Consider the following 9,973-nt stretch of genomic DNA (forward strand, 5'->3'; position numbering starts at 1 on the left):
AATCATCGGACAGAAGATCTTCCTCTCTGTCTCTCCTCCTCTCTGTATATCTGACTTTCTAAAATAAATAAACCTTTAAAAATAATACAAATAGGGCTTGGCAGCGTGGCCTAGTGGCTAAGGTCCTCGCCTTGATCCCATATGGCCGCTGGTTCTAATCCCGGCAGATCCACTTCCTCTCTCTCTCTCCTCCTCTCAGTATATCTGACTTTGTAATAAAAATAAAATAAATCTTTAAAAAAAATAATACAAATAGAAGAGCAAATCTCTGCATCATTACACACTTCTAAACCTTGCACTTTACCAATCCCCATAGAGAGGATTCACTCTACAGTGCACACTCAGATCTGAAACAGTATGACTGCAGAAATTACAACCCTCCACCCCCAGAAAATAAACCAATAAACCTCAATGATGTTTCAAAACCATGTTTGTTTTGCAGGGACCAGATCAGATATAATAATCATTTCAGCTGGTGCTCCTAAGCAGTTTGTGACAATTCTGTGCTACATGAAAAGAAACACTTTTCTATGATTATTTTTTTCTCTGAAAGAGAAAACTAACTTAGAACTTTTTGCAAGATACAGTATTAAGCTGAATTCAGAACCGCCTTATTAACTGGAGAGGGCTGACCCAAGAATGCAGTGGTTTGGAAGGAGAATGAAAGTGAAACGTTGAAGAAAAAAATTCTACTGAGAATGTGGGTGATGAAGGAATGATCCAGTCTTTCTCTATTGGTACCAGGTGACCCTGTTACTCAACTGGAGTTTGTGTACCTTCCAGGTTTGTGGAAGCAGTGAGGAAGCACTCTTTTCTAAGGAAGGGATTCTAAGGAAAGGATAATACAGTTCAACAGTGCCACTAGAGGGCAGTTTCACTCCAGTCTCACCTTCACTTTTCCTTCATCACATCACCTGTAAAGCAAATCAACGCTGCTGACTTCCAAGTAGTGCAGATAACGTGTGCCAAAAACAACTGTGGACACACTGACAGCAGTATTCTAGGTGGGTGAAAAGTATGTGGGCGAAAAAGCATGCGTTAACTTTTCCATTGAATTTCTCTGACTTGATCATACATCTTATTAAGATCATGGTAGACCCACGTGTAAATGAGTCACTTAGAACGGTTTAGGTGGTACTCAGTAGACTCCCTTTTTCAAAAACAGATGCCCAACAAGTGTTACAATCTCTCTCAGTTTACGTTTCTCAAGTCATTTTCCCAAACCACTCCCCAACTTTATAATAGCCACAAGTTATTGTCACATCTCAACATATACATACACACACACACACACACACTCTTCCTATGTTGGCTTATGCCAGTTTCTGCGCCTAGAACTCTTTCAAATAAAACCCTTGATAAAGGACCCAAACAAAGGATCTTTGGGGGGAACCCTCCCCTCACATATCCCCCGAATGTTTTTTAAAAGGTTGGTTTATTTATTTATTTATTTATTTATTTATTTATTGAAAGACAGAGTTACGGAGGAGGAGAAATGTAGAGAGAATCTTCCGTCCACTGATTGATTCTTCCAAAGGCTTCAACAACTGGATCAAGGCCAGTTTGAAACTAGGAGCTGTGTATTTTTCTAACTTCACAATTTTATCCCTTTGTCTTTCCTATTATAAATTGCTTGGAATTCTCAAATACCAGAATCCTGGGATTTCAGGACTTGTTTTCAATGTGGGGGGTAGAAGGTGTCTAAGATGAAACCGTCCAGTCCATAGCTGATTGTTAATAGTTTTGTCACTGACCTCACACTTGGCCCTAGGCACACTGGTTGCACTCTTGATGTGTGTTCCTTCAACTAGAACATGAAGCCATCATAATAAGGGCTCCCCATCTTCAGGGCTGGGAGAAAGGGTCGTGATGAACTCATTCCCCATGCTCAAAACTAGAATGTAAGAAATGAAGACACAGGTGCTTTCAGATTCTTCAATTAATGAGCTGAAGTCAATTTAGCTTCCAAACGCAGTGGCAGACATATTTCAAAATGTGAGTATTACCAAACCTTAAGATGGAACGGAGGTGCTTCTGCAGCCACGTGTTTGGTAAGGAGCCTGAGAATTCTTGACCTCACTTCTCTAGCCATCTCATCACACATGCCCTGTGTGAGCTCAAGAAACACATTGACCTTGAGTTTCCTGCCAGGCCAGAAGTTCAAACATTTCTATCATGGTGAAGGATTTGTTCCTGTTCTCCTTAAACATCAATAGCAACTGCTTCATGATCAGGCATTCGGTGGTCAACTAGAATAAAGTTCTATATTCACCAAATTTGCTGAGGCCCTCTTTTGAAAGCAAATAGCTGTCTTGTTTGATCGTGATAAAATGAAGTTACATGGACGTATTTTCAGAAAGGGACAGTACCCTGTTTTCTTCCTTCCCTTATAAAAGCAATTTAAGGTCATTTCCTCCACATCTTTCTGAGACTACACATCAAAATTATTTTTACTATATGCTGGTTTTTAATAATGGATTTACATATACCTCTTATGAAATTATTTTTCACAGACATCCCTTCTAGTCAGCAAGTAGCATCTATTTTAGTTACTACAGTATATTCTGCTACAAGTTTGTAGGATGACATGTGCTTCCTCTTGATGTACTTAGATATTTGCATGTATTTCTGACATTTATACACCTCTATATTTACTCAATCTAACCTGCCTCACCTAAGAGTTCCTGTTCAGGGTACCTTTCTACCTATATCTTGGTACACCAGAATGGCTGTTGCAGACTGATGAGCCTAAGAGAGGAGCTTAAAATGGTCATGTCAGAGGTGTTTTGGTACGCTTCCTAAGCCAAGTTGCCAGCATGCAGAACATGCTGTCCTGTAAGGCGGATGAGGTGTGTATGTAAGTTATTATATGTAATGAAAAGATAATTAGCCATTTGCCTCAGACCAATAATATCTTCTTAAAAAAATGCCTGATGCCTCTGTTTGCTATAAAGATTCATTTAAAGACATCACGTGTCCTAACCAATTTGTCTGCACCCCCATCACGCAGATGCATTGAAGCATGAGGGCGAGCCAGGCAGTGGAGCGGAAGACCACTCCATTACATGGATAAATGCCCCAGGGTTACTGAAGCAAGACAAAAACAATCACACGGACACGGAGCAACCATGCTGGAGTGGGGGGAGCAAGGGTTGTTCATAAACAGGAAAAACAGGGCAGCATTGTTCTAGCACAGTAGTAGCTAGCTAGTTTGATTCAGGCAAATTGTCCTGTGGGGCACTCTGCCTATCATATTTTAAATTTGTCAAGAAGCCATGGTGCTTTCGCAGATAGGTATCATATAGGACGATTTAGAAGATGATTTTCTTTTAATCACTCAAAGGTCTACTAGAGTGGTTGACCTGCTTCCCTAATAAAATTTAAATAGCTTTTGCTTCGGGTCAAAGCGAAGTCCCCTTTCCTGCGAGGAGTTCAACTGTGACATGCATAATAGCAGCCCTGTCTCAAGAGGTGGTTTGAAATGACTGCTTCTGTCAGGAAAAATAAATAACTAACAGCAACACACACACACACACACACACTAGTTTCCCACCCAAAGAAAATTTCAGTTCATATCTGCATCTTGACTTCCTGAAGTCCCCAGGGAGCAGCACAAGCACCTTCTACATCACCACTCTACAAGGGGATCGTGGAAGATAGAATTGATGCCTATATGCCCCCCGAACAATTTGAAATCCATGAATTTTTTCAAAGTGTGCATTTTCTGTAAACTCTTGAAGGTCTCCTAGTATGTGCTCCTGGCTCAGTGGCCAATACAGTTTCCTCTGTATCCGCTACAGGGAGCAGAGTTGCTCTGTGGGGAAGGAAGCCGCTCAGGGACCACTGGCAGGCTCCATTCTCTCCCTTCAAGCTCTCAGGCAACGACCTTCAGTCTTGACCCTGTGCTCTCTTGGCTTTATTCATGCCTCTGCTTAGTTTTTTCCTTGGCCTTAAGCAGTGGTTTCAGCCCTGAGTTCTGACTCAGGAATCACCCTGAAGTCCTTTCTCACCAATGCTAAATCTGCATCCTGAGCCCAGGGCCTTTATCTTGTAGGAGATTGACCTTACAAAGCTGAAGAACTGAGCCGTGCGTGTGACATTCAAGTCAACCAATGTGTCTGAACATGTGTGGATGTGCTGCCTGCTTGATTTTACGAAGTAAAGCTCAAAAGATTTCCGCGGGATGTGCCTTCTCTTTTCCCACATCTTGAATCGGTTTTCTCCCTAGGGGCATGTTAGTATCCTCATGGTGTTAAGACAGTTAGAGTAGCTCAACACCTGCTGAGTTCAAGCTCAGCAGGAAAAAGCCTGTCCCTGAATTCTCAGAGCACAATTGGTTCTATTTTATTGGCTTTCAGTCTGTCTCAGGACACTCCGGTTGTACCTCTCGGTCTCACCTGCAGCATAGGATGAAGCACTGGAGAGTCTCCAAGGAAACTGTAATCTATTGCTAGGACGAGCACTAATGAATTCTCAGTGAGTGATCAGACCCCAGGATAACAAAATCACTCGCTCTATATTTGTATGGCAAGTATTTAAATGAGGAAGTAATTTAATTAAATAATTCCAAGCGCAAAATCAGGTAGTAGAAAGTCTTAGCAATTACCTGGTTACTGACTGTTCAAATTGTGCTGAATGCATAGACTAGCAAAATCCAGGAAATTTACCACATCTCAGTTTCTGAGGACAGACCCCTGGACCAATGCTGTCAGAACGTGCGTTTTATAAGACCTCTCTATGTATGATAAAGTTAAAAATTAATTATCCAGATTAAGCATGACTCAGATACACAGCTGTGCCATCAAACAGGCCTGAATTTCAATCTGACCCCCAGTATCTTCCACCTCAAAAATGTGGAAGGGTGAAGCCAGCATGGTAGAACAGCAAAGTTAAGCCACCCGCTACAACAACAACATTGCATAAGGGTACTGTTTGGAGCCCTGGCTGCTCCACTTCCGATCCTGTTCACTCCTAATGCGCCTGTGAAAGCAGAAGATGGTTCAATCCCTGTGCCCCTGGCTCCCACACGGAAGACCCGGATGGAGCTCCTGGTTCCATGCTATAGTCTGGGCCAGCCCTGGTGTTTCCAGCCCTTTGGTTGGTGAAACCAAACAGGTGGGCAATAGCTCTCTCCTCTCTTCTATAACTCTGCCCTTCAAATAAATAATAAGGTAGGGTCTTAAGGAACCCAATGACATTAGCATGAGGAGAATAAGACTCCACAGAACCTGCCCTAGGATGGGAGCCTAGGAGCTCCTGGAGGGAAACCAATGAAAGCAGTTCTGGAGGAAGGAATGCGCATGTGGCGTTGACCACTGCTGGCTCTCCACAGAAAGTGCACCAACAGAAGCCCAGCGTCACGCAATGCAGAGCTCAGAGGGATGTCCGAGGGAGGCTGTGTTGTCTGTGAGCTGCCTCCCCACAACTGGGTAGTGAAGTGGGGCCATGTCAGTAAGCTGTGAGCAGTGACCCAGATGGCTGTAGCCTTGGCCAGCTAGAGTTCAGGGTCACAGGACTGAAAGCCATGCCTCCCCCACCTGTGTGGTCTTTTCTGTCCACCTGTGATGCTCACCTATCAGGGTTGTTGCTAAACCTTTCGACTAAACCTCAGTCTCCAATCGCGTTTCTCCTGCCACTTTCAGAGTTTATTCCTGGAATTCTAATGAAGACACCCAGCCTGGTGCGGCTGATGTAATGGCATGATGTCGCTGGGTCACAGGGCACCAGGATTACGGAGTTAGGAACAGCCTGAAACAAAACACATCCATCTGTGTGTCCCTGCACGCTGCTTCCAAGCCACCCGAACGTCTGAAATCAGACTTCTTAGGAAGAAATCGGCTACGAGGTTGAGTCCCAGAGAGTCGCTTTTAACCTCTAGCAAATTTTCACAGCTGAGTAGCGAACTCCTCCCCCCCAACAACATTTCTAATGGGAGGCTGACAGACTTCTAACACAAGCAGTTCCAATGTGCCACTATAATAACCTACTTCTTTTGATTGCATTTATTTTTAATGATTATTTTCCCCGCCTGCCAATCCAACCTGTTCTGCTAACCCAGAAAGCGGGGGAGGGGAGGAGGCGGCGGACGGATACTGTTGTGTTGGGCTGCACTGCCACCTAGAGGTGGCACGGAAGAATTGACCTGCTGTCAGCAACAGCAACTGTTTGAAAATGAGACCTTTCTTCTTGGTGCATGGGGTTGGATAAAAGAACCGAAATTATTCCCTCCCTTTCACTGAAACAAAAACGACCATGGGTGTGTCCAGTGGAAACTATCTTAGGCCTTAAAGTGGTAGGTCCTCTAAGGCACAGAGGAGGGGGACAATTGGAAAATTTCTGCAGGTTGCAGTTGGTTTTTTTTTTTCCCCACAAAGATTATATTTGGCTTTCAGTTTGAATTGAGTTGTCAAAAAATAATTTGGGAATGGAGTGACCAAAATTCGAAATAATTCATACAGTAGGGAACATGGTTTTAAATGACAAAAAAAAAAAACCAAACATTATTCGGCTTCAAATCGGAAGACAAAATAGGTTGCAGAAATGGTAGGCACGCAGGAGGACTAACCAAGCTTGCTGCGCACTTAAGTTCTGCAGATGACAGAATTTGACAGGTAGATTCCTGTAACTGACATTCTTTCTAGAACAAATTCAAAAGTCTCGTTCTTGTTTTCTGTTGACAAGGCCTTTGCCTGACTTTCTTCCACAAGTGACTTTTAGTTCAGGAAGAAGTGATCCGAAAGCTACTAAAATAATGGAAAGAAGAAGTGATGAAGATCATTTAGCCAGGGTTCAGAAAAGATACTTGCGATAGGAAGGGGAAAAAAATTGGGGGGCAAATCCTGTAAGTGTTGAAGGATTTTGCAGTTGCAATCTGTCTGTGATATTTTTAAGAGAGTAGTGAGGGGCTCTCCTCTGAAGACCACGCATCCACTCAGTGACACAACCCAGGAACTACAGAGCACAGAACTCCCTTTGTCTGCATGAATTCTCTGAGATTAAAAATAAAATCTTTGGAAAAACCAGCAAAGTCACAAAAGTAAGGGAGAAAAGCATTTTGCAGCGTAAGTGTCCCACCAGTACCCATTCATAGAATACACACTCATTCGCAATGGATAAAGCTAGCCACAGTCCACTGTTCACCTTTTTAAAAACATGCTATGCTCACCACATCATCCCAATGCTTGAATCACTCAGTCCTCCAACCATACTGACGGAGGATGCTATCATATTCCCGTTTTGCCAATGTTTCCGGAGTCTGTGCAGGGAACTGTTGCACCTTCCAGCGCCTTCGTAATGAACTTGTCTAGGACAAGTGAAGAAACTACGGTGATTTTTCCTGTCATTGGTGGAGCCTGTCTTCACTGGGTGCAAGTTAGTCCATACCAGAAGCTACCAGGTACAGATTCCAAGTCAGGACAGGTCCCTCAGCGGGTAACAGATTCCCTGGACCCTGTGCCTTTGACATCCCATCGTTTCTCCTGCTAGAGCTTCCTCCAGTTGGAACTGTCACTCCAGGAAAAATTCCCTTTTTTCCACTCCGTGTTCGCAAGTGCTTCCGCCTCCCAGGCTTTCTGAGGCCAATTAATGTACCATGTCTGAGGTAGGTGTTCAATAAATATTTGAATAGGATCAATGGAGGCATTTCCGGAGCTTAATCAAGCCAGAGACATTTTCAATATTAATGGAGTTCGCGACAGCACTTCTAGCCTCACTCAGCATCCCTGGTGGTGGAAGACAGAGTGTGGTCAGTTGCCTACAGGCTTTGCTTGTTGCTCCCAAGATTCCCTGTGGGAAAACTGTAGTACGAGAAACTTCAATAATAAGAATTTCAGTGGCTCAAAAAAGATCAGCCAAGGGAAATAAGGCTCATCTGCAAAGGCCACTAAACTAAATGCCTCTTTGTTGTACCTTGTAGATTATCCCCTTGGCTGAAGGTGAAAACAAGGACTTCGTGACTTCCAGAAGCCGTTGCTCTTCAGGCAGTATCTTCATTTAGAAGCCGATTTGATGATTAAATCTCATACTATCAGGATACAATGAAATCTAAATCATCCATGGAATCAGACAAAAGGAAAGTAGAACCATGGGGATCTCAGGGCGCATTCCTAAATATAAAATTTCACTGGTCTTTAGCTCGTGATTCTCTTGGTTACAAAACGGAATGAATGGATAAATAAAACAATCAACCTATCAACCAACACAGAAGCAAATGATTATGGAAAACCTATATGGGATCCCAGGACCTGCAAGGCGGGGATTAACCAGTTAAGCCAATGCACCAGGCCCCCATGTGTATGAAGAATCTTCCAAAAATTGGTGGAAATTGTAAATTAAAAATGACATGGGATTTTAATTTTTTTTTGCCAAATTAAAAAGATATGTTAATTGGAAAGGCAGACTGAGAGAGACAGGGACTCAGACATACACAGAGATTTCTCTTTCGTTTACTGGTTTGCTCCCCACATGACTGTGACAGCTAAAGCTGGATGTGTGGAAGCCATGATCTAGGAACTCCTTCTGCAAGCTGGTAACCTGTCATCTGTTCCCTCTGGGTGCCTGAGCAAGAAGGTGCAAAACGGTTGACATGAGCTGGCACACCACCACGATGTACCACTACATGTGCCCACCGAGCCACAATGCCACCTCCCAGGCTTATAACTTCGTTTTGCCATGAGCTTCTTGGGGTGCCCTCATATTAGCTGAAGCGGGGTGTCAGTGCAGACTCAGACTGAATAGCTTCGAATTCCTGCTCTACCATTTATCCTTGATTTAACTGAGCTGAACCACTCTTAACCAAGTCTGTTTTCTCGTTTTAATTATTTTTTTAAGATTTATTTATTTTTATGGAAAAGGCAGATAGAAGGAGAAGCAGAGAAAGATTTTCCATCCACTGTTTCACTCCTCAACGACGGCAATGGCAGGAGCTGAACTGATCTAAAGCCAAGACCCAAGAGCTTCCTCCAGGTCTCCCATGTCAGTGCAGGGTCCCAAGGCTTTGAGTCACCCTCCTCTCCTTTCCCAGGCCACAAGAGGGAGCTAGTGGGAAGTGGAGCAGCCTGTATGAACTTGATTCCTGCACATTTAGGATCCCTGCGCTGGCAAGGTGAGGATTTGCCCAATAGAGCCATTGCACCGGGCCATGTTTTCTTCTGTTGAAACAGGAGCTGTTGGAAGAATAAAATGTGAAAAATGTGTATAACGCTTGTAAGACACAGTAGACGGTTTGGGAGTAGTTTCCTATCTGAAAGAAGAAACGTGTATCCTATTTATGTCTTGCCAGAGTGTGAGCTAACCAGAAGTTTGACTGATGTCTCGTTGGTATTCCCCAGCAGATTTCTAGAATCTCTTATGATGGACCATCTGCATACCACCCGTTGTACATGCTTTGATGTGATTTTGCCAGTCCGTCTGTGAACTTGCTCTGTGCTTCCAGTGAAATTCTATTGATTCTAACATCTCAGGAATTATGTTTTCCTCAAAGGGGCCATGTATGTGTAAGGCTATTTAAAAGCTTCTTCATGCATAAGAGACACAGAGTACACCTGAACCCAGAGTCGGGGCGGGGCAGAGTGTGAAGAATATTCCTATTGGAATATTCTGTCGGTTGTTGGGATTTATCAGTGGTTCCATTTTTCCCCCAGTTTCAGTGTTTTTGTCAACTAAATGACATGTTTTTCAGAAATACGGAACACATATTTCTGCTTTATTTTACTTTCTACCCAGTCTTTCAAAGAGTTTTCTTCCTAATCAGCACTATGTAAAAGTTCACACAGACTGCAACTCTATGTCAGGTTGCAATCATTTGGATAGATTTCCTTTACGAAGCAATGGGTCCATTTCCTTTTCTCAACAGAGAGTTAGACGTTTTAAAAAATTACCAGCACACCTCACAGATTTTGGCTGCGTACATGTTTACATTTTCAAAGTCCATAGATTAAAAGGAAAAGTATGTTTAAAAAGTCTTCTTCCTTTT

Source organism: Ochotona princeps, chromosome 31 (assembly GCF_030435755.1).
Source record: "Ochotona princeps isolate mOchPri1 chromosome 31, mOchPri1.hap1, whole genome shotgun sequence".
NCBI classification, from domain to species: Eukaryota; Metazoa; Chordata; class Mammalia; order Lagomorpha; family Ochotonidae; genus Ochotona; species Ochotona princeps.